Genomic DNA, 13,194 nt, shown 5'->3' on the forward strand with positions numbered 1-13,194 from the left:
ACTGATTTAAGTTATGGACAAAACATAGAAGACAGCAGCCTGGAGCAGAAATTAAAATTTTCAACTTTGACGATGTAAATGTTCATTTTAAGCTCGTAACATGTTGGGAAGTTGAAGGGGAAAGATGAGGTGGAGAGAAACTCCTCTCTAATGTGGTTGGTGCACAGTAGAAAGATGCTGTCTGAAACCGTGGAAACAATAGAAGGTTGAAGTTGGTAATGGCAAATGCGAAAGGGTACGGCTGTCAGGCTTGCGATGTCAGAGTGAATCAGAGTACAGTGCGTGGGATAACATGTGACATGCAAAGTCTTCCCCCCTGTCTTCACCTCTGCTCCCTTACCTCCTCATTCTCTTCTTCCTCTGTAAACTGGACTTGTAGACAAAACAAATCTTGTTCATGCTCTGGGAATTGGTGGCCTCTGGCTTAAGTATGTGTTGAAGCTTTCTGGTCAGTGTTGAATCTCTTCCCTTCCCCAAAGAAGGGCAGGGGTATCTGGCACTTTCTATTCTATTTCTGCATAAACCCTGCCTTCTATTTCTTTTAACATTTCCACCTTGGAGCTCCAAAACGCATGGCTCTTGCCAGTTAAAAATCATTGGTTGTCTTGATTATGATGAAATTTGAAGGCAAGAATTTGTCTTTTTTTATTCTCTATTGTTCTTTTATATTTTTCATTATGAAATGAATACCTCAGAAGCAATGAATAACACTGAATCAGAGAGAGGGTGGCGAAAGGCAGCAAAAGATTTTGAGAGAAATGCACAATGGATAATATTTCCAATATTATACAACCAGGTTTATTATTTAAATGTAAATAATAGAGAAAATAAAATAGTAAGAACAAAAAAATGATAAAAAGTTGAAAAGGGGGTAGGTTTTGGGATGCCTGGGTGGCTCAGTTGGTTAAGTGGCCGACTTTGGGTCAGGTCATGATCTGGCAGTTTGTGAATTTGAGCCCCGCGTCGGGCTCCGTTCTGACAGCTCAGAGCCTGGAACCTACTTCAAATTCTGTGTCTCCTTCTCTCTCTGCCCCTCCCCCACTCGTGCTCTGTCTCTCTCAACACTGAAAAGACATTAAAAAAATTTAAAAAAAAAAGAAAAAGGGATAGGTTTTGTAAGTAAATCTTTGCCTTTTTTGTGTGGCCATCAATTGATAATGTATTAAATTATAATTATTATTTAAAGTAAAGGAAGTAATCATTAGAATTTGTTTAATGAAATCATGCATTTAGAGGATTTTGCTTCATGAAAGTGAGACTGAGAAGGGGAGGTGTGAATTAAGCAAATGTTACTTTTTATTACAAACATTTATTATTTTATATTTTTTGGCTATGTATGTGTATTACTCGATAGAATTATAATATTTTGGAGAACAGTTAAAAGCAACTGGCAGTTTGAACAGCTCTAGGGAGACACAATCAAATACATCTTGAAGAGAATATTGCTCCTTTATGGGAAAAAAAAAGCTGATGTGGGGGGTGGTTTTACAAAAAGTAGCAAAGCCAAGAAAAGACTATACAGACATGAAAAGTGAGAAATGCTAAGTTGTTCTGCATAATTCGCAAAGTTATGCCTTTTTTTTTCCTGTGAATGTAGATGGTGTGCAGAGAGAAGATCTGATGGGAAGAAAACAAGCAATCTGAAAGATTTGGTTTAAATGCAGTGGTAGCACGACAGGATCAAGGGGGGGAAAAGCCAGTAAGGAATTCTCTATCAGGAATTGAAATTTAAGAACATTGAGGACCAATACTAGTTTTTTGCCTTTTTCATTTTACTCATTCCCTGTGTCTGTAGAAAGTCTTACATAGGACAGCCCTCTGTTGGCGATGCCTAAGGAGGAACAAAGATGATGTGTGTGTTCAATCTTACTTTAGGGCTGTGAATGGAACAGTTGCCACCAATGTACTGTGCTTCTCTGTGCAGTTTGAATGATTCCAGGAAGTAACTAGCAGCACGTTGAACATGCTCACGGTGGAGTGGAGAGAGATGGAAGCCAAACAACTGAGGATAATCAATGAATGAAAAGAGAGAAATAATGTTTTCTCCAATACACTAAATGAAAAAAATGATTGAAGGTAATGGATTTGTGGCTATAAACTCAGGTTACACTTGCAGAATTAAAGTAAGAAACTAAATTATTTTCAAGACCATCACTTCACCACTCGTTGCTATGGTTAGTTCTACAAAGCAGGCATCGAAGTAGACTTCCTTATATGGTCCTATACTCATAGAATGCATACTTCTTTCAACTTAGGCTTTTTTTGTCTCTCTTTCTTTGAGCCTTTCATCAATCTGTGGTTTCTCTAAAGTTTTCCACAAATACTTTCAGTGCAGCCCTCCCTTTGGACTTGTCAGAATCTCGAGATCTGTTTTTCTTTTTTCCTGGACTTGGCCAGCTCTCTTCAGAGGGGGGTTTCCTCCTGGCTTTGGTCTGCTTCTGTGCCTGGGTACTTTTGGCTCAGGAAAAGTTCCTTATGAATGTAGTTGTCTCTCTCAGCCTCCGTGTCCAAACACGAAATGTAAGAGTCATTTTGTGACAGGGGTACGTTTTTCTTAACGTCAGAGATTTCTCCTTTTATTCTATTACTTACTATTTTTTTTATTGATTTAGTGGCTTTACTCTATCTTCAGGATACAGCTCCCATCTGACTAGAATGCAGTCTTCTGTCCTACAAGCTGTATATAGTCTATGTAAAATTAAGCCTATTACCAAGATAGCATTTGCTTTGAGGCACAATCTGTTGTCAACACAGTATACAGAACTCCAGTTTGATGAGAAGGATAATTTTGGAGAAAAACAACTTGAAGGATGTTGATTCAAGAGACCTTAATTTAAGTCATGGCTCCTTTTCCGACATAACATGACATTGAACAAAATATCTTGGTTACTGCCTAGAATCTAATTGACCTGTGATCTAATTTTATGCGTTTGGTATGCTTTCATTTTATTGGGGAAAGGGTTTTCTTTTTAATATATGTTATAGAATATAGTGCACATAATATCTATTTGAGGAACCTGTTTAATTGTGTGTCTTATGCATATTTGGATTTGTTCAAATATATATCTGAAATATGTTTGTGGAGTTTTTTTACTAATTATTGTGTATTATTATTATTATTGTTAATGTCTCTGCAACTGATTATCTTAGTTTCTATACTTGATTTTGAACTGTAGAAAGATAATTCTTTATGCATGATCAGGGAAGTGATATAAGACTGGAGCTATGCACATCTTATGCTGCTTTTTGAATTTGATGTGGTCTAACAGTATATGCAATCACTTAATTCTATACCATATTTGTATGGTATAGAAGTCTTACCAACTTTTCTCTCTTTGATATTTGGCCAAGGAAAGTTTTGTGGTAGTCCTGGGCTATTCTACATAAGTTGGATTTAAAGTCCAGGGAAATATTTCAATTAATTTATGGGATTTTAAGCATGCATGTTTACCTCTGATTCCTCCATAAACCCACTACAGTGAGGGTTCAACCTGCAAAGAACAAGGGAAGAGGCAATGAAAGCATACGAAAGGTGATAACAAAATTCTAACTGACATAAAGCATTTGAATGAGTGATAACTGATTTAGCAAATCACAGAAAACTGAAAACTAAGTGCCTTGCCAGGAAGCAAGCTAATTTTCAGAGCAAATCTGGAAAAGCTGAGAGAATTGGAAGCAAGAGATCCTCTGAAGATGGATGGTATGTGGTGGATCAGAAAAATTTTGAAATAGGTTATAAATACGTAATTACACCTCTCCTATCGCCATTCCCACTTCACACAGTCTAACAGTGGCCCCTCACTCCCCTGAGCAAAAGACCGGGTGTACTTTATAGAAGGGCTGACTGAGCATGACTCTGGTCTTGAAGACATCAGGCATAGCTGAGAGCAGAAGAGTTGTAGGACAAAGAGTGGATTAAGCAGAAATCTACATAATGATTGGTGATGCTCCAACTCTCCTCAATCTCTTAGCTTCACTTTTCTGGGAGCCAGTCTAAGTCACTGAAGAAGGAGTCTGGATGATTTTTCTCTGAAGATAAGACCAGCTCATAAAGCAGACCTATAGGTACTAACATTAGGAGTTCTCAAATTGATTTGGCTGAGTGTAGACCCCATCATCTACAGCGAATCTTTTCCGTTGACCAGCCTCACCATTCACACAGAGGACCTAATTAGTTATTTAGAGCTTCATTCCTAAATATGTATCACCAGAAACAGACAATAATGAAGATCTTTAACAACATCCATTGTGACATTCACGATGCTGTTAATGAGTTCCTACTATGTGCTAGGCAGTATTATGGGTGCTGCAGATACAGAAAAGAATAAAACAGAAAAAAATCCCAGTCTTTATAGAGTTCTAATAGAGAAAGATAGGCAAAAATAGTTTAGTCATTAAATAATATAGTATATATAACATTTTTAAGAACAAATTTGACGAAGGAGTTAACAGGGACAATGCAGGAAACACAACACCCATATAAAATCCTTAGAGAAATAAAACAAGCTACTGCATTTGTTTCATAAAAATAGAATTCTATACTTTAAAAAAAGGGAAAATCCACAGGAGAAAGAAATACAGAAAAGTAACAATTAAATAGCAGAAATATTTTAAAATCAATAGAAAATTTAGAAATTTGAAAGATAAAGTTGAGGAAATTTCTGAGAAAGTGTAAGACAGAAATGAGGAGGGGGAAAATAAAGAAAAATAATATTAGAGAATCTGTCCAAGAAGGTAAGCATCAAAAGCTTAAGAGTTCCAGAAAGAAGGAATAGAAAAAATTTTAAAAAGAGGAAATTATCAAGGAAATAATACAAGAAAATGTCCCAGTACTGGAGGATATGATTTTACAGATTAAAATAGCCCATCACATTGTTTACCATTTTTAATATAAAAATCCTTCCTTCAAGAACAATTTTCCTTTTTTTCAATGTACATTCTTTATACATTCTGATTTCTTTTCTGAAAATGTTATTTCATTCTCATTCTTGAACAATACTTGAACATTTTCATTGAGCAATTCAAAACAATAGTTTTCACTACTAGCACTGTGAAGTAAAGACATTATTCCGTAGTGTTCTGGACTCTGTTGTTGATTTTAATATATTTGCTGTTCCTTAATTTTCATTTTCCAATTGTTGTTTTTCTGTAATTTAAATTCTTTTTTTTTAAATTTTTTATGTTTATTTTTGAGACAGAAAGAGAGAATACAAGCAGGGAGGGGAAGAAAGAGAGGGGGACACAGAATCTAAAGCAGGCTCCAGGCTCTGAGCTGTTAGCACAGAGCCTGATGAGGGGCTCGAACCCACGAACCGTGAGATCATGACCTGAGCCGAGGTCAGATGCTTAACTGACTGAGCCACCCACGTGCCCCTATAATTTAAGTTCTAATTGATTTCTACAGTGTCAGGAAAACACATACTGTATCAAACTTTGAAAGTGTGAGGTTTATCTACTTTAATTCTCTGTTTATTTTCTCTAGTTATCTACTTGATAAATATTTCACATTCAGTTGAAAAAATGTACATTCTGCAATTATTGGATACAGTATTTAGATATGCCAATTAGGGCAAGTTTGTTAATAACATTGTTTAAAACTTGTGTCCTCACGCCTTTTGTTTTGTCTGCCTATTCTGTCAGTTATTGAGAGTTATTGAGAGATACATGTTAAAAATCTCCAAGATTTTGGGTTGTCTATCCTTTTAATTCTATTGATTTTTAATTTATATAGTTTAAAGCTGTATGCACAAATGTAGAATTATAATATATTCCTGCTGAATCAAGTGTTTCATAATTATAGAACATCCATCTTTATTTCCCTTAGTAAGTCTTGCTTTAAAGTCTACTCTGACTGATATTAACATATTCACACAAGCTTTTCCTAAACTATTTTATGGTACACCTTTTCTATAAGTTACCTTTCAACCTGTCTATGTTTATATTTAAAAATTATTTCTTGTAAGAGGCGCCTGCGTGGCTTAGTCTGTTGAGAGTCTGACTTCAGCCCAGGTCATGATGTCATGGCTCATGGGTTCAAGCCCCACATCGGGCTCACTGCTATCAGTCCAGAGCCTGCTTCTGGTTCTCTGTCCCCCCCTCTCTCTATCCCTCGCCAGTCACGTGCACTCTCTCCGTCTCTCTCTCAAAAATAAACACATGTCTTAAAAAAATATTTCTTGGGGGCGCCTGGGTGACTCCGTTGTTTAAGCTTTTGACTATGGGTTTCAGCTCAGGTTGTGATGCCACGGTTCATGGCCCCGCTTTGGGCTCTGTGCTGAAAGAGTGGAGCCTGCTTGGGATTCTCTCTCTCTCTCTCTCTCTCTCTCTCTCTCTCTCTCTGCCCCTCCCGCACTCTCCCCCTCTCTCTCAAAATAAAAAAATAAACTTAAAAAATTATTTCTTATAAGTGGCATATAGATGCACCTTTTAAAAATTCTAATGCGGTAGATCTTTTTATTAGAATATTTAGTCAATATACATTCAATGCAATTACTGGGATTTGATTTACCATCTTGCTTTTCTTTCTTTTTTTTTTACTTATAGTATCTGTTATTTTGTACTTCTATTCCTTCTTTTTTGCTTTCCTAAATTAATTACTTATTTTTATTATTCTACTTTATTTTTTATATTACATTCTTTCTTATATCTTTTATTTGTGTGTGTGTGTGTGTGTGTGTGTATATATATATATATATATATATATATATATATATATATATATATATCCTTTGAAATAACTGAATACATCCTTACTTCATTAAAAACTCCTATGAGGGGCGCCTGGGTGGCTCAGTCAGTTGAGCAGCCGACTTCGGCTCAGGTCACGATCTCGCGGTCCGTGAGTTCGAGCCCCGCCTCGGGCTCTGTGCTGACAGCTCGGAACCTGGAGCCTGTTTAGGATTCTGTGTCTCCCTCTCTCTGACCCTCCCCTGTTCATGCTCTGTCTCTCTCTGTCTCGAAAATAAATAAACGTTAAAAAAAATTAAAAAAAAAATAAATGAACTTTTAAAATAAATAAAAATAAAAATAAAAACTCCTATGAATTTTTACTTTGACCATATCTCTTTTTTTTCCAGATATGTTTATATATTTTTCAAGTTTTTATTTAAATCCCAGTTAGTTAACATACAGTGCAATATTAGTTTCAGGTACAGAATTTAGTGATTCAATACTTCCATACAACACCCAGTGCTCATCAAGCAAGTGCACTTTTTAATCCCCATCACCCATTTTACCCACCTCCCCTCCACCTCCCATCTGGTAACCATCAGTTTGTTCTCTATAGTTAAGAGTCTGTTTCTTGGTTTTCCTTCCTCTCCGTTTGTTTTCCCCCTTTATTTATTTGTTTCGTTTCTTAAATTCCACATATGAGTGAAATCATATGGTATTTGTCTTTCTCTGATTGACTTATTTTACCTAGCATTAATAATACTCTCTAGCTGCATCCATATTGTTGCAGATGGCAATAGTTTATTCTTTTTTATGGCTGAAAAATATTCCATTGTGTGTTTATGTATAATATATATATATATTCTTTATCCATTCATCAGTCAAAGGACACGTAGGCTGTTTTCATAATTTGGCTATTGTAGAGGATGTTGCTATAAACATTGGGAGGCATGTATCCCTTTGAATTACTATTTTTGTATTTTTGGGTAAATACCTAGTAGTGCAATTGCTGGATCATAGGGTAGTTCTGTTTTTAATACTTTGAGGAAACTCCATACTGTTTTCTAGAGTGGCTGTACCAGTTTGCATTCCCACCAACAGTGCAAGAGGATTCCCCTTTCTTCACATCCTCACCAACACCTGTTGTTTCTTGTCTTGTTGATTTTAGCCATTCAGCTAGCATGTGTGAGGTGATATCTCATTGTAGTTTTGATTTGTATTTCCCTGATGATCAGTGATGCTGAGTATATTTTCATGTTTTATATATTTTATCCAGCTGTGATGCATATTTATTTCAGCAAGAAGTTGTCTGTTATGAGCTATACCATTGTGTTCACTAATGCAATCCCTTTTATATATTTTTTTCTTCTTAACAGCTTTTCTGAGGTTTTATTGATATACAACAAATATACATAATTAAACTGTACAATTTGATGAGTTTTAATACATGGCTATTCTGAGAAGGAATCATCAAAATCAATACAATGAGCATAACTATTACCCCCCCACACCAAGTTTCCTTTTGTCTCTTTGTAACTTCTCCTTCCTAAGACAATCACTGGTCTGCTCTCCATAATTATGAATCAGTTTGAATTTTCTAGAATTTATGTAAATGGAACCATACTATAAGTACTCTTACTGATATGTCACCTTTCACTTAGTATAATTATTTTGAGTTTCATTTATGCTCTTGTATGTCAATATATTCTTTTTGTTATGAAGTACTATTCCATCATATGTAAATATCATAACTTATTCAGTCCTTTAAAAATTGTTTAAATTCAAATTATTGTTTATGGCATGTGTGCGTGCACACACACACACACACACACACACCCCACTTAGGAATATACCTGGTAATGCTTTCTAAGTTTCAGGGAATATTTCCCTTAATAAAGCTGATAACTCATCATTTTGAGATAAAATTACTGGTACCACACATCTCTAGCATTTTAATGAGATTGATTATTTCCAGGTTGATATTTTTGATGTGCTATGTCATGCCTTGAGAAATAATCGCATGGAAGGCAATATTAGCTATTTTTGCCTGAGAATAATTCTAAAAAATTAGTGTGGGTATAATACTATTCTCTAAAATATTGAGCCATTTAATTTTAATAGATGTATTTCTTTCTTTACCTACAGGGAATCTCTTCTGAAAACTCTGGAACTGGAAAATACTTAGAAACCAGAATGAGTGAAACTTCAAAAATATTTCTCACCACAACTGAGTAAGATTATATTTAAAAGATTAAAAACAGGATATGGGGTACCTGGGTGGCTCGTCGGTTAAGTTTCCAACTTTGGCTCAGGTCATGATCTCGTGGTTCATGAGTTCAAGCCCCACATCGGGCTCTGTTCTGACAGCTCAGAGCCAGGAGCCTGCTTCAGATTCTGTGTCTCCCTCCCTCTCTCTGCTCCTCCCCTGCTCTCTCTCTCTCTCTCTTTCTCAAAATAAATAAACATTGAAAAAAAATTTAAAAAGAAAAGATTTAAAACAGGATAGATATATTCAAAATTCAACAAATGTTAACAAACGGATTATGCATTTATATGCCAGGATGATTTGAGATATATGAAAATTATAAAAGCTGTGATATGTTTGATAAATTCAGTATCAATTTTAGGAAAATGGTAGAGTTAAATTATATGGTTCATTGTGAATGGAACCACCCATTAAAAAATCTCAGTAGCATCATCATAAGAAGCATTCATGCTTTTTTTTCCTCTTTTAATTACGCTGCATTAGTTGAGAGTTTTAATGTAGTCAGAGGATTACATTCTGTGATCTAACAATCATTGAATCCTATGACAATGGTGTATTTTAGAGGTAAATCTCTGTTCTACATGGCTATAATATTCAGTAAGAAAATAGAGTAGTGAAAACATCAGCATATGTAAAAGGTAGTGTTTATTTGTTGCAAGCAAGAAAATTTGAGTATAACTATTTTAAGCAAGATGGAATTAACTGGAAACAGATGAGCTGTCTTAGCATTTGAAAGAAAGCAAGTGGAACTAGGGATGCTCTTAGGGTATCTTTAGTGGGACTAAATGCACATTAAGGAAATATGAGATACTGATGGCTAGATGTAGGATATCTCATTGGAACAAGTGCCTAACAGAAAGAGGCATATTTTAAGTCCTTTTCTATTAAAAGTGAGAACTGGCATTGTTGAATCAGGAAGGGTCTTACTGGAAATGGATAACTTGAGGAGGGTTTAATAAAGTAAGTCTTTTCAAAGATGTGGACTCTTTACAAAGACTCTTATCATCTAATAGATGCCATTAAAATTAACAGTCCCCAGAACCTGGATGAGAGAGTCTTATAGAGAGAGCTGCCTTGATATGAACTGTGACTTCAACCAGAGATCAAACCAACCCATGTGGCACCACAGGGAAGGAGTCGGGGAATAAGCCTGACCTCACTGTTCTCCTCACTCCAGACTTCTAGGAGCTTTGCTTTAGCTACATCCTACTGGTAGCCAAAGTCAAGGGAAGCCATTAATAAAGTCAATACAGGTAAACATACTGAGGAGAGAGTAGAGTGGAGAAAAATGGAGAAGTCTCTGAGTTGGGGCAGATATCTAGCACAATTTTGAAGCCTGGAGAACTATCCTTGCTTGTCTCTTACACATCACTTTCTGGCAGTCCCCCTGCTCAACCGACTGAGCCACCCAGTTGCCCCCAAGCATCTGACTCTTGATCTTAGCTGAGGTCTTGAATTCAGTGACAATTTTGCCAGAGCCTGACGTGGGGTTCTGGTTGGAGAAAAAGGAAGACATTTAAGGCATTGTTCTATTTCCTAATATTGATGAGTGTATTTATGTTCCTTTTATTATTATTTAAATATACATATATACTATCTACTCCATTGTACGAATAATATGTTTCATGATAAAAGGGTACATAATAAAAGAACAGCACATATCGTTGGAGATATCTAATTTATTTCTACAGAACAATTGGATTCTATTTGTTACAAAGTAAATTTTATTTTTAAAAGATTCCATAAGTTTTATTTCAGAGATATAATTTGAGAAATTATAAAAGAAAATATTTAAAAGAAATGTAAAGTAGAAGGGATTAACTATTATAGGTTGTAATAGGTAAAGGCCTGCAGGTCTAGTCCTAGAATATGAAATTTAAAAACACTGAAATAGAATAGACAGGGCAAAAGTAGATATTTTGGTTCATAAATAATTAATAGCTGATAACAGAGGCAAGGCAAACTGGCGGGAAACTTGAATTATGTTGTAAGAACTGATTTAAAACATGGTTAAAAAAAATGTTCACTTCACCATTCACCAGAAAAAAATCTAGGTACATATTTAAAATTAAATTGTGTTTTAAATGCAAGGAACTAGAAGATGAAACTTTATGAGAAGCACTGACACTTTGTACATAAGGTTATAAATATTATGAAAAGATTTTTGTGCATGAAAACATGTTAATATACAAACATTTTAAGCTTCCTTGTATAAAATAATCAAAATACAAATTTAAAAATATTCTGGAGAAATACTGGGGATATATTTTATCTTTATCCATATGAACAGATTCTAGAAATTGATCGTAACTTACTTTCAGTATCTATGTACTGAATATTAAGAGATTTTAATGTGGAAATTCAAGGAAACAACAGTATATGCAGTCAATAAGACAATTTTAAGAGCACACTCAAAGAACACACCAGATATGTCACACACACAAAGAAACTAGAAACCAAGCAAATGAAAAGATGTTCAGTCTTACTAATTTTTTTCCACCTAAGAAATTTAAATTAGTATGTAAATAAGTAGTAATGATAAAAATCAGCATGGCAAAAGTATCATGAAAATGGCACTTAAACACTACTGGTGTCATTACATTTTGGAAAGTTATTTGGTAATATTGTATCAAATTTGATAAAACTAGTGACCAAATAATAACCTATCTGGAGATCTATCCTAAAGAAATAGTAATCCAAAATCTAGGATAAAATCTTCAAGGATGAAGATACTAAAACCATAGTATTTCTAATGGCATGATATTGGAATTTATCTAGATATCCAATAATGGCAAGGTGAAGTACATTTGATGTGATATGATTCCGGAAGTTACATGATAGTTAAAAGACTATGTAGGAAACATTAAAAAGTGCTTATGTTGTGATTTTAAGTGATTAAAGACCAGATGTAACATTGTGTACATAGTGATACACGGTATAAGATGCATCAGATTACTGGAAGGAAATATAATAACATGCTAACAATAATATATGAAGGTGGTGGTGTTCAGGGCATCTTTTCCAGTTTTCAAAAATGTCTCTACTAGGGTTACAGGGTCTTCATATTTAAAATATGTAAATATAAAGGTATTGCTGATATCCGCAGTCAACTATATAAATCTATATATATGGTATGGATACATCTGTGTGAGTAGCACTCTACATAGAATATTTCTTGCAAATGTAAGAAATGTATCTGAATATATTGCATAATTATTTTTTCTGAATAACCTTGAACAGACAAATGTAAGAACATTTGAAATATAGAGAATGCCTGATGATAACCTGCTCGAACATATCCCTTAAATCTTAGCATGTCAAGTGATCGTGGCCAGATGATCATCAGCAAGGCATTTTCTAAGGGGCTTTGAGAAAGAGGACTGCAGAATAAATATCCCAGAAAGACAATAATGTAGCAGCTTAGATAAAATGCTACAGAAATAAAGAAAACACTCTACAAGTAAGCACTATGAATTGATGGAAATCTTTTGAGTGTTGGTGTTCTCCTCAGAGAGAATAAACTCTGGTCTTTGTTGCTGAAATGTTAACCCATACATATTTAAGTTTATGTCTTCAAAGAAGGAGAACTGGGAGGACAGAGCAACCACAGTAAAAGGCTTCCAAGCCTTCTGGTGATGTATTATTAATTTGCTGCATTTGCCAGGCCAACTCCATGTCTGTAATTCAACAGCCCCCTTCATTGTATCAGTGATGATTCCACAGCATCCACACACCAGCAGAGGTAAGGTTCACTCGAGAATGTATCACTAATTATCTCTGTACCAGCTTAGATGGGAAAACATTTCAAGGCTTTGGAAAGAATATAGGAATTTAATTTGCAGAAATATTTTTAAATTATGTTATTTCAAAACTAAAAGGTCCTTGCTGGCTGCATTAGATATTTGCTTTAACATTTTTTTCCGATAAGTTAATTCAGTACGAAGTAGATTCATCTTGTACCGTATCCAAATTTTTCTAATAAAAAAAAAAAAACCCTAGAATACATGTAAAACTAGTATTACGGGCAAAATCTCTGGGCTTTTTCCTTTTTTGTGATATTTACAGACATTTTCAAAATGTATGTAATATTTCATTTATTGTTTTTACATTTATTCAGTACTCTCAGCTCTTCGATGATTCAAATTCAGTTCATCAGTACTTTAAACATAAGTATTCATCCATCAGAAAATAGTTTATGCAACACCTATAATATGCACAGGGGGTGCAGTACCGAATTAAATAGACAAAGACCCTGCCCT

This window comes from Panthera pardus, unplaced genomic scaffold (assembly GCF_024362965.1).
Source record: "Panthera pardus isolate Hobbes unplaced genomic scaffold, ASM2436296v1 HiC_scaffold_7, whole genome shotgun sequence".
NCBI classification, from domain to species: domain Eukaryota; kingdom Metazoa; phylum Chordata; class Mammalia; order Carnivora; family Felidae; genus Panthera; species Panthera pardus.